Source organism: Odocoileus virginianus, chromosome 3, assembly GCF_023699985.2.
Source record: "Odocoileus virginianus isolate 20LAN1187 ecotype Illinois chromosome 3, Ovbor_1.2, whole genome shotgun sequence".
NCBI lineage: Eukaryota > Metazoa > Chordata > Mammalia > Artiodactyla > Cervidae > Odocoileus > Odocoileus virginianus.
In genome coordinates this window covers 35407225-35417580 of record NC_069676.1, presented here as the reverse complement: position 1 = coordinate 35417580, position 10356 = coordinate 35407225, and the positions used below count along the sequence as shown (strand labels likewise).

Genomic DNA, 10356 nt, shown 5'->3' with positions numbered 1-10356 from the left:
TCACACTGATTCTTGATCAGAAGAGATTTGACTCCATTCTTGATTAAAACCAGCATGTTATAATATGCGTCCCCATGACAACCATGCCGTTGCTGGGTTCTAATTCTAGGACTGACAGACAAGGCTAAAGCCCTGACCTGAGTTTACTGGATGAAGTAAGTCCTAGGAGGCTCTGAGGGCTCTCCAGCACCCTCTGTTTGGAGTGCTTGGCCCAGAGATTCATCTGGGTGGGATATGGCTCGTCTGTCATGAGTGGGAAGCCATCTGAACGAACTGAAAAGAGGTGTGTTCTTAGGCAGATCAAGGAGTTCAAATGGAAGTTAAAGGTCTGGGAATTTGTACCCTTAACTCCAACTAAACTCAGAAAAATCTGAAAAGTCTTCACATGACCCAGGTGACAACCTTAGGCAAAAACCATGATTGGAAAAATAACCATGCTCCAAATAATCTGGAAAATCTTCACAGTCCTCAGGTAAAGACCTTAGGCAAAAACCATGGAAAACCGGTAGCCATGTAGAACAGGAGGATGTTGGAGAGGGGCTAGGAGGGAAGACTTTTCCTAAAGGCAGAAGGGACTCAGTCTTGTGTAAACTATTCCACCTCAGGGTCTGTGTTCCTGTGTCTGGAAGATTCCATTCCCACCTCAGCCAGGACTCTTTCTATCTCTGAGTTCAAGAGTCTCTCTTCAGACAGGCTTCCCTGGCTCCTCCCTCAACTTGAGGACTTCCAATCGACACCAGGTCACTCTGTTACATCTTCCTGTTGAGGTAACTTACAGCAATTACCATTCCCTGAAATTATCTGATTTTTCCCTACTTATTTCTTTATTTTATTTTTATTGAGATATAATTCACATACCATAAAATTTGCCCTTCTAAAATGTACAATCTAGGAATTCCCTAGTGGTCCAATGGTTAGGCCTCTGGTCTTCCACTGCAGGGGGCTTAGGTTCAATCCCTGGTCAGGGAACTAAGATCCTACAAGCCATGTGGTGCAGCCAAAACATAGAAAAAATATATAAAATAATACATAAGTAAATAAATAAGTAAAATGTGCAATCCAGTGATCTTTTTTTTTTTCAGTGATCTTTTTAAAATTAATTTTTAAAAATTGTTTTTGGCTGCACCTCGAAGTTTGTGGGATCTTAGTTCCCTGATCAGGAATCAAACTGGGTCCCCTGCAGTGGAAGCACAGAGTCCTAACCACTGGACTGCCTGGGAATTCCCCAGTGGTTTCTAATACACTCATAAAGTTGTGAGCCATCATCACTAATCCCAGAGCACTTTCAACACTTAAAGAGAAACTTTGTATTCATTAGCAGTCAGTCACACCCCATTTCCTTCCTTCCCCTAGGCCCTAACAACCACTCATCTACTCTCTATCTCTGTGGATTTGCCTGTTTTGGACATGTTATATACATGGAATCAAACAGCACATGGTCTTTTATGTCTGGTTTCTTTCACTGAGCATGATGTATTCCAGACTCATCCATGTTGTGGTTTGTAGCAGTACTACATTCCTTTTTATGGCTGAATAATACTCCATTATATACATATACCACATTTCATTTATCAGTTACTGTTTCGCTTTTCAATGATGCGTTCACTTTAGGGCTATTAAAAACAATGTTGCTAAAAAAAAAAAAAGAACAATGTTGCTGTGAACATTCATGTACAAAATTTTGCATGGACATGTGAATTCATTTATTTGTCATATATACTTAGTGGAATTGTGGGTCATACAGTAACTCCATGTTTAACTTTTTCAGGAATTATCAGGAACTCTTTGAAAAATGTTACCAAAGTGTCCGTACCATTTTACATTTCCACCAGCAATGTGTGAGGGTTCCAACTTCTCCACATGTTCACCAATATTTTTTATTATCTGCCTTTTTGAGTATAGTTATCTTAGTGGGTACAAAATGCTATCTCTTTGTGGTTTTAGTGTGCATTTCCCGAACAACTAGTGATGTTGAGCTCATTTTCTTGTGTTTGTTGACCATTTGTATATCTTCTTTCAAGACATGTCTATTCAGATTCTTTGCACATTTTTAAAATTGGATAATATCTTTTTTTTTGTTGTTGAGTTATAAGGATCCTTTATGTATTCTGGATACAAATCCTTTTTGGATATAAGATTTACCAATATTTTATCCCATTCTGTGATTTGTATTTTCACTTTCTTGATAAGTATCCTTTGAAATACAAAGGCTTTTAATTTTGATGAAGTCCAGTTTATCTGGTTTTTATTTCTTTTGTTGCTCTGTTTTTTGTAATATCTTAGAAACCATTGTTTAATCCCATGAAATAGTTTTAGCCCTTACATTTAGGACTTTTGGGTTAATTTACTATAGTGTGAGGTAGGGATCCAACTTTATTCTTTTGCATGTGGATAACTAGTTGTTCCAACAGCATTTTTTAAACAGACTGACTTTTCCTCTTCAATAATGGTCTTGGCACCCTTGCCAAAAAATCAGGGACTTCCCTGGTGGTCCAGTGCTTAAGGCTCCATGTTTCCAATGCAAGGGGTGTGGGTTCAATCCTTGGTTGGGGAACTAAGCTCCCACATGCAGCATAGTGTGGCCAAACAATTTAATTAATTAAAATTAAATTAATTTTAACAAATTAAAAATCAATTTATGAAAAAATAAAGAAAGAAAAGGAAAAAATCAATTGACCATAGAAGCATGGGTTTCTTCTTGAATTCTCAATCTATTCCATTGACCAATAGATCTTTTATAAAATTTATTTATTTTTTTTTTCTTCCATTTATTTGTTGGAGGCTAATTACTTTACAACATTGCAGTGGTTTTTGTCATACATTGAAATGAATTAGCCATGGATTTACATGTAAAAATTTATTTTTAATTGGAGGAAAATTGCTTTACAATGTTGTATTAGTTTCTGCCATACAATAACTCAAATCATCCATACTTATACGTATATTCCCTCCTTCCCCTTACTCTTCTAGGTCATCACAGAGCACCAGGCTGGGCTTCCTGTGTTACATAGCAACTTCCCACCAGCTGTCTATTTTACACAATAGTATATACATATCAATGCTACTTTCTCCATTTGTTCTACCTTCTCCTTCCCCGCTGTGTCCACAAGTCCCTTCTCTACATGTGCATCTCCGTTCCTTCCCCTCAAACAGGTCAATCAGTACCATTTTTCTAGATTCCATATATATGTGTTAATATATGATATTTGTTTCTCTATTTCTGACTTATTTCCCTCTGTATAACAGACTCTAGGTTCATCCACCTCAATCACTGACTCAATAGATCTATCTTCATGCCAGCAGTACAAAGTCTTTTCTTTTTCTTTTTTTATGGAAAAGCATGTTATTTTAACTATAGCAGTGTGTACATGTCAATCCCAAATTCCCAATCTATCCCTCCCTCTCCTTCCCACCCTTATAAAGTCTAACTTGCCTGATTTTTTTTTTTTTTTTTTTTTTTTTGGCCCCATACCTCCGTCTTTCTCATTGTCTAGAATAGACACACCAAGAAGTTAGGACTCGTTCACAGCTGTGTTCCCAGTGCCTGGTGCAGAGTGGATGCTTGACAGATATTTGTGGATTGAATGAGTAAATCAATTGAAACTTATTCAATGTCTTATTGAATGAGTAACATTGAATAAGTACAGTGTTTTGGGAAGAAGCCAATTGGGAGGGGAAAGTTGAGGGTACAATAATGATGACAGGTCACTGAGGTCAAGGAGGTGCAAGGAGGTACAGGGTGTTTGGATGGGGCCATAACGGGATGGGTGGCCCAGAGCAGATGAGAAACCCCTTAATATTTGAGACATGTAGGGAAAGGCAAGGGGCCTCAGCTATGTTTTAAGTGGGAAGGGAAGGAAATTGAGAGAGGTCCCACCAGTACCTCTGTGTTCTCCAGAGATAGGAAGTGAGAGGGAAGGGAGGCGCTTGCAGGCTCAAGGAAGCAGAGGACAGCTGAGTGACCTTGGGGCCAGTGCCCAGGCTTGGACCTAACAAGTGGGCATTCTCCACGCATGACTGGATCCCCTCCAGGGTTCTAGGGCGAAATGGTTACCAGATGAAAGGTCAAGGGTGATGGGCTAGAGAGGATGCATGTGACGTCAAGGCCCTGGGGCCCAGGCTGGCTGAAGCAGGGGAGAGGACAGAGCACAGAGCCCCGACCTCAGGCAGCATTTCCTAAACCCTCCATACCAGCCACCGCTGGGCACACACTGGTTAGTATGGAGTGTTAACCCCTGTGGGAGACTTCTCACGGCTAAAGTGACCTGAGGCAGATCACAGGCCAACATGGTTGGGGCAGGAGCAAAGGCAAGCCATGAGACCAGTGTGAGAGTGGAAGTGAATTAAATGGACCCTGCCTCCCTCAGTGAGTTTGGCTTATCTCTGGACTTGCCGGCTACATATTTTCATCTGTAGATTTGTAATATTCTTGAATCTTTGGGAGATCTTGGAAGATTTTTTTCTTAATTCCTTATATTCTTAATTTTAAACTTACATAAGGAGCTCCTTTAGATTTACTTATAGTTTTCAAAAATCATACATCATTTTTGTGCATTCATAAACAGATAAATAAAAGTGCAATAAATTAAGGTTTTTAAAACTTCTTTACATTTGAATGTAGACTCCTGAATCACTTTTTTTTTTTGGTTCAGAATTGTTGATGTTCATGTTAATTTGCTCAATTATCCTTCTTTGTGTTATCAGATCATTTGTGACATGGCCTTTCTTAAGGGTGCTCCATGGAACCTCCTTGGTGGTCTAGTGGTTAAGAATCTGCTTGACAATGCAGGGGACACAAGTTTGATCCCTGGTTCAGGAGGATCTCACATGCCTCAGGGCAACTAAGCCCGAATGCCACAACCCTGAGCCCACACCCTAGAGCCAGGAGCCTCAACTACCGAAGCACGAAGCCCGTGCTCCACAATGAGAGAAGTCACCTCAATGAGAAGCCTGTGCACTGCAATGAGAGAGTAGCCTCTACTCGCAACTAGAGAGAGCCTGCATGCCGCAACAAAGACCCAGTGCAGCCAAAAATAAATAAATGAATAAAAAAATATTTAAAAAAATTTAAAAGGGCTCCATTGTTGTCCCCAGGATTATACTTCAAACCACTGACACTCATTCTCTTATGTGGACACGGTCCCATTTGATGAAGCTCATAAATTAGGTTTTTCTCAATTAAAGACCTCAGTTGAATAGGATGGATTTTTTTTTTTTTAAACAGCAAGGCCTTCAAACATGCTTTTAATAATTAGACTTTTCTGTTTTTTAACTATCTCAGATTGAATCTATAGCTTTCTAGTTACTTTTTTTTTCAAGACTCAGTTCTTAGAAGATACTTTTGTATCTTTTCTTTTCTTTTCAGAAGATATTTTTGAAGGGTATAAAGGAAATGTAAAGGGGTGTGGTTGATGTAGCTGAAAGGGAGAGAGAATTTTAAGAAGTCATCAGGAGCAGACTATGAAGAGCTCTGAGGACTGGAATTTAATTCCACTGGAATGGGGAGTGCCACAATCAGATACAACATTGAAAAACATGAACTTGGGACTATGTGGAAGGTGAGTGTGGAGGCAGAGATACCTGGGAAGATGCTGGGACCCTGAGTCAAGAGGTAGCTGTGGTCTTTACCAGAGAAATGGCAGGGAAATGGGGATAAAGGATGGACTAAATCTGGAGGATGTTATATATAGCATGATGACTATAGTTAATAATACTGTTTCGCATATTTGCCAGTTGCTGAGAGAGTAGATTTTAAAATTCTCATTCAAGAAAAAATGTTTTTGTAATTGTATATGGTGATGGATATTAACTAGGCTGATGTAGTGATCATTTCATAACATGTACAAATATTGAATTATTATGTTGTATACTTGAAACTAACACATGTTATATATCAGGTATACCTCAATATAAAAAAAAAACAAATGGACTAAGAATGGCTTCAGAAAGTAGAAAGGGCAGGACATGGAGACTGGATGGGAGCATGAGGGAATATGAAGAGTCAAAGCGGGGGTCCAGATTTCCAGGCTAGAGGGATGGCTGCATCAACCACTAAGATGGCAGACATAAGGAATACAGCTGGGACAAGGGGGAGGAAATATATGTTAGCTTTTTTTTAATAAAAAAATTTGTTTAATTATAGAATACATTATCACTGTACAAATGTCAACACAAAAAATTAAAATTCCTCTATTCCCACTTGTTATGGACCTGTTGAGAATTTCTTATATACACATACACACAAACCTTCTTTGTTAGTTTTTCAAAAATATATATATATATAGGTTAACACTGTTTTGCAATTGATTTTTCTCACTTCTCAATGGTACACCATGAACCCCTTCTGGTTCAGTATATACAGACCTGACTCATGTTTAACGGTTGGATGTGTCACTCATATTCAGTAACATGAATATAGTATAATATATTTTACCAATTCCTTTGCTGATGGACACTTAACTTCATTGTTTTGCCAATATAAGTAATGCTGAAATGAATATCCTCTTCACATATAATTAAGTATAACTTTTTCATTATATATTCTCTCTCTATATATATAACATGTAATATTCAAATTGTATATATAATATACATATACTTACTTGCATTTGGGCAAATATCTGTATAGGCCTGATTCGTGGGTAAAAGGAAATACCCTTACTTGTCTGCCTTTTTCTGGATGACAAATTTCTGACAATTTTACTTACTAAGAAATGACTTCAGTTTCAAACTATGCCAGATGCATTCGACTTTAAGTAGCACACACTGTAGATTAGGACTTGAAGAACTTGAGGACTGCCAGGATTTCCTGGCCTGCTTACTTGGAAAGTGCAGTGATGCCTTGTAAACCTTTTGTTTTCATTATTTTCAAAGTTTCTTATGGATTGTTTCTTTAATGGTTACCAAATAGAACAATCCTCTTGGTAAAAGACAGCAGTAAGCATCTGTCCATTACGTCACTGCCGTTTCTGCCACCAGCCCAAGCTGCCTCTATCAATCCCGTGACTCCCTACATCCTCAGGTGGAGTAGTAACTACATTGGATTCAACACCAGAAGATCAAATTTTTCCTTCAATTTCGGTAGCAAGCCTGGAACCAAATCTGTAATTATTGGTTGAATATGGACTTTGTTACAGTGTGCTGTCTCCAGGGTACACACTGCTGCCTTGATCTAGACATCAGTGCAGATGTAGAGAGCTTGAAGACTGATCCCAGAGGCTAGGAATGCAGATACCACTGCTGCTTGGAGTGTGTCCGGCAGCAGAAACAGGTTCTCTGCAGGCTTCTATACCGAAGGGCCTGCGGCCCATAGGCCCATGCAACAGCGTTAGGAAGCTGTAATCTCCCTATGTTAATTTTTCAAATATACATTTTATTCTGATATTTTTCAAACATACAAAACAAAAAGATACAACTAATACACCTAGAGTCAGTGTCTGTTAACATTTTGTTATATTTGCTTCAGAGATAAAACTGTTTTTTTTTTTTCCCTCTCTGTGCAATGTGTAGGATTAAATTCCCCCCTCAGTGGAAGTGCTAAGTCTTAACCACTGGACAGCCAGGAAAGTCCCAGAGATAGAGATATTTCTTTTCTGCACAATTTCAAAGTGAGTTACAGACATTGTGATACTTCTCACATAAAGACTCAGCAAACTTCTCCAACATATGAGGGTGTTCTCCTATATAACCACAGTACCACCTATAATTCCCTAACATCTAACGTTCTTTCCATATTCAAATTTCTCCCAAATGTTTCTGATAGATGATTTTTCTGAATTAATCCAATCAAATTTCATATATTGCATTTGTCCTTGTAGCTCTTAAGTTTCTTACAACCTCAAATGCTCCACCTCCTGTTTTCTGAAATATTGACTTCTGCAGGGTCTCGGCCAGTTATCTGGCCCCATGTTCGGCATTTGGCTGACGCTTCTTCATTACCTGTTCATATGCCCCCTGTATTTCCTGTAAACTGGATATAAGGGCAGAGGCTTGATTACACTTGGGTTAATGTTTTTGTAAGAATGCTTTGAAGTAAGGCAGGTGCTGGGGTTCAGGCATGTTAGGTTTGGAGAGCCTGAAGGGTATCAGGAACACATGTCACGCTAATGACGGGAAATACATTGGTTTGAAGACCTAGAGGAAGAGCCAGGTGAGAGAGAATACCTCAAGAGTCATCACAGAGGAGGTGGGACCAGAAGCCTTTGGTAGGGGCAGGACAGGTGGTGAGAAAACCCAGGGAGTATGAGGAGACTGCCAGGGAGTCTCCAGAGAAGTCAGTGATGACAGGACCAATGAAATGAACAACTAAGGCTCAGTGGTCAACAGAAGCCCTGCCCTGTTCCCCCGAATTCTGGGCCCCTTGCCTGCAGAGGCAGTTGATGTGTCGAGAGTTCATAATAAGCCCCAGGGAGACTTGCAGAGGCTGTAAATAATGAGGCATCTCAGGGTTTACATAGTGGGAGGATAGGAGGATGCAATTACTTCAGGCCTATCTAATTAGTTATATTAATGAGCCTAAGACAATTATGAGACCAGAAAGGAAGAGTTGGGGGGGGGGGGCAAGGTGGTGACATCTCTATTCCTGCCCAGGAAGGGGACCCTGGGGGACAACCAGAGTACTTAGGGCTATGATAAGCCCTGGATATCCAATCTGGGAAGGGACTGATGCTAAATCAGGAGAAGAAAGACTGCTGCTGCCTTCTGCATCCCAGGACTGTGGCAGCAAAGGGTCAGAAATGCCTGTGGAGGGACTTCCCTGGTGGTCTAGTGGTTAAGACTCCATGCTTCCAATGCAAGGGGTGAAGGTTCAATCCCTGGTTGGGGAACTAAGATCCCACAAGCCTTGCAGTGTGGCAAAAAAAAAAAAAAAAAAAAAAATGCCCTTGGAACACCTAGCCACATGCTCCTGCCATGCTGACACCAGCTCCTGACTGTGGCCTAGACATCTTAAAGATGCAGACCTGCCTGCAAGTCCAGGCTCATCATCTACCTTGGTCCCCTCCCTCTCTGCCCTTCAGTTACACTGGCCTCCTTTGGTTCATAGATGCAGACGACTGCCCTGTTAGCCCAGCCCTCTCCACAGCTTTGTACTGTGTGCCAACCGCCTGTGCTGGCGCCTGAGAGGTAGCACGCAGTGCAGTTACGGGTATAGACTCAGACCCAAAAGACCTTGTTTGAACCCCCAACTCTACCACTTAATAGATGGGTGATCTCAGGCAAGTTACAGAACCTCTCTGCGCCTGTGTGTCCTCTCTGTCAAGTGGGGTTGTGGACAGCTAATATGAGCTTCAAATAGTATCTAGCTGCTGGTCAGTCCTGCACTTGTTGCAGTCAGGATTATTGTTCTCATGAGGCTCAGAGAGGTCAAGATCTGCCTGAGCTCACAGACCTGGTGCCTGGTAGTCTTCTAAGACTTTTTTCCCCCCCTAGTACATTAATGTTGCATTATAAATAGCACCACCTAACTGCTGAGATTTTCCGTGCTATAAATTCCTTGATTTTGTATACTCTGTCCTGCTACTGTTTATGTAAGTTAAATTTACCCTTGTCAGACCAAGTGAAGGGACCATGGAGTTGAAAGACTAAAAAGGTATACAGGCACATTCCCGTGGACAAGCAGTTTACATTCTAATAAGAGAACAGGAATAAAAAATAGCTTAACACAAGACCCTGTATAATGAGGATTGTGAATTCCTGATACGTAGAAATATAGACAATAGTAAAATATATATATAATCAATGTTTTGGAGAGCTCACCATGTACCAGGCGCTGGGCTTTACAATCCTCACAAAAACACCACAGTAGGTATTAGGAGTCCCGTTTCTACAGATGAGGCTCAACAATGTTAAACAGTTGCCATCGGTCACACGATGACACGAACTTAGGTCTGTCTTCCTCCAAATGACCACTTTGGACCAGTCAAGGCAGCGGGACAGGGATGAACACACCTCGGCTGAGTCACAGAAGCTGCCAAGAGAGGAAACTTAGCAAAAAGGTTTGGGGGTTGTAGTAGCCGGATAGGCAGGAATCGGCGGGGCTGGGGGAAGCCGGGCCTCCTCTTGAGCTGCTCAGGGGCTGAGAGCGGTTCTAACCTCGCTGTCCGTACGGCCGCCGGGCCTCACAGCAGCTCAGCCTTGCACTAGGGGCCACACGTGGGGCCCCATTCCTTGGGAGAGCGCCTCTGATTGGCCGGCTCGGTCAGGTGGCTCCCGTGGGCCAATCAGCAACGGCCAGACCGTGGGCCGCGCGATCCGCTCTGCCCTCGGGAGCAGAGGGTGGTGTAGCCGGGGGAAAGGTGATCTTACGCAGTGGGGCGCGCTCGGAAAGGGCCGGCAGTATCTAGTAATGTCCGGCAT

At 41.4% G+C, this 10356-nt stretch overlaps 1 pseudogene; it reads right to left on the bottom strand.

The window, feature by feature from the left end:
- Positions 1-6550: 6550 nt before the first annotated feature.
- Positions 6551-10356, bottom strand: LOC110125096 (methyltransferase N6AMT1-like; annotated as a pseudogene).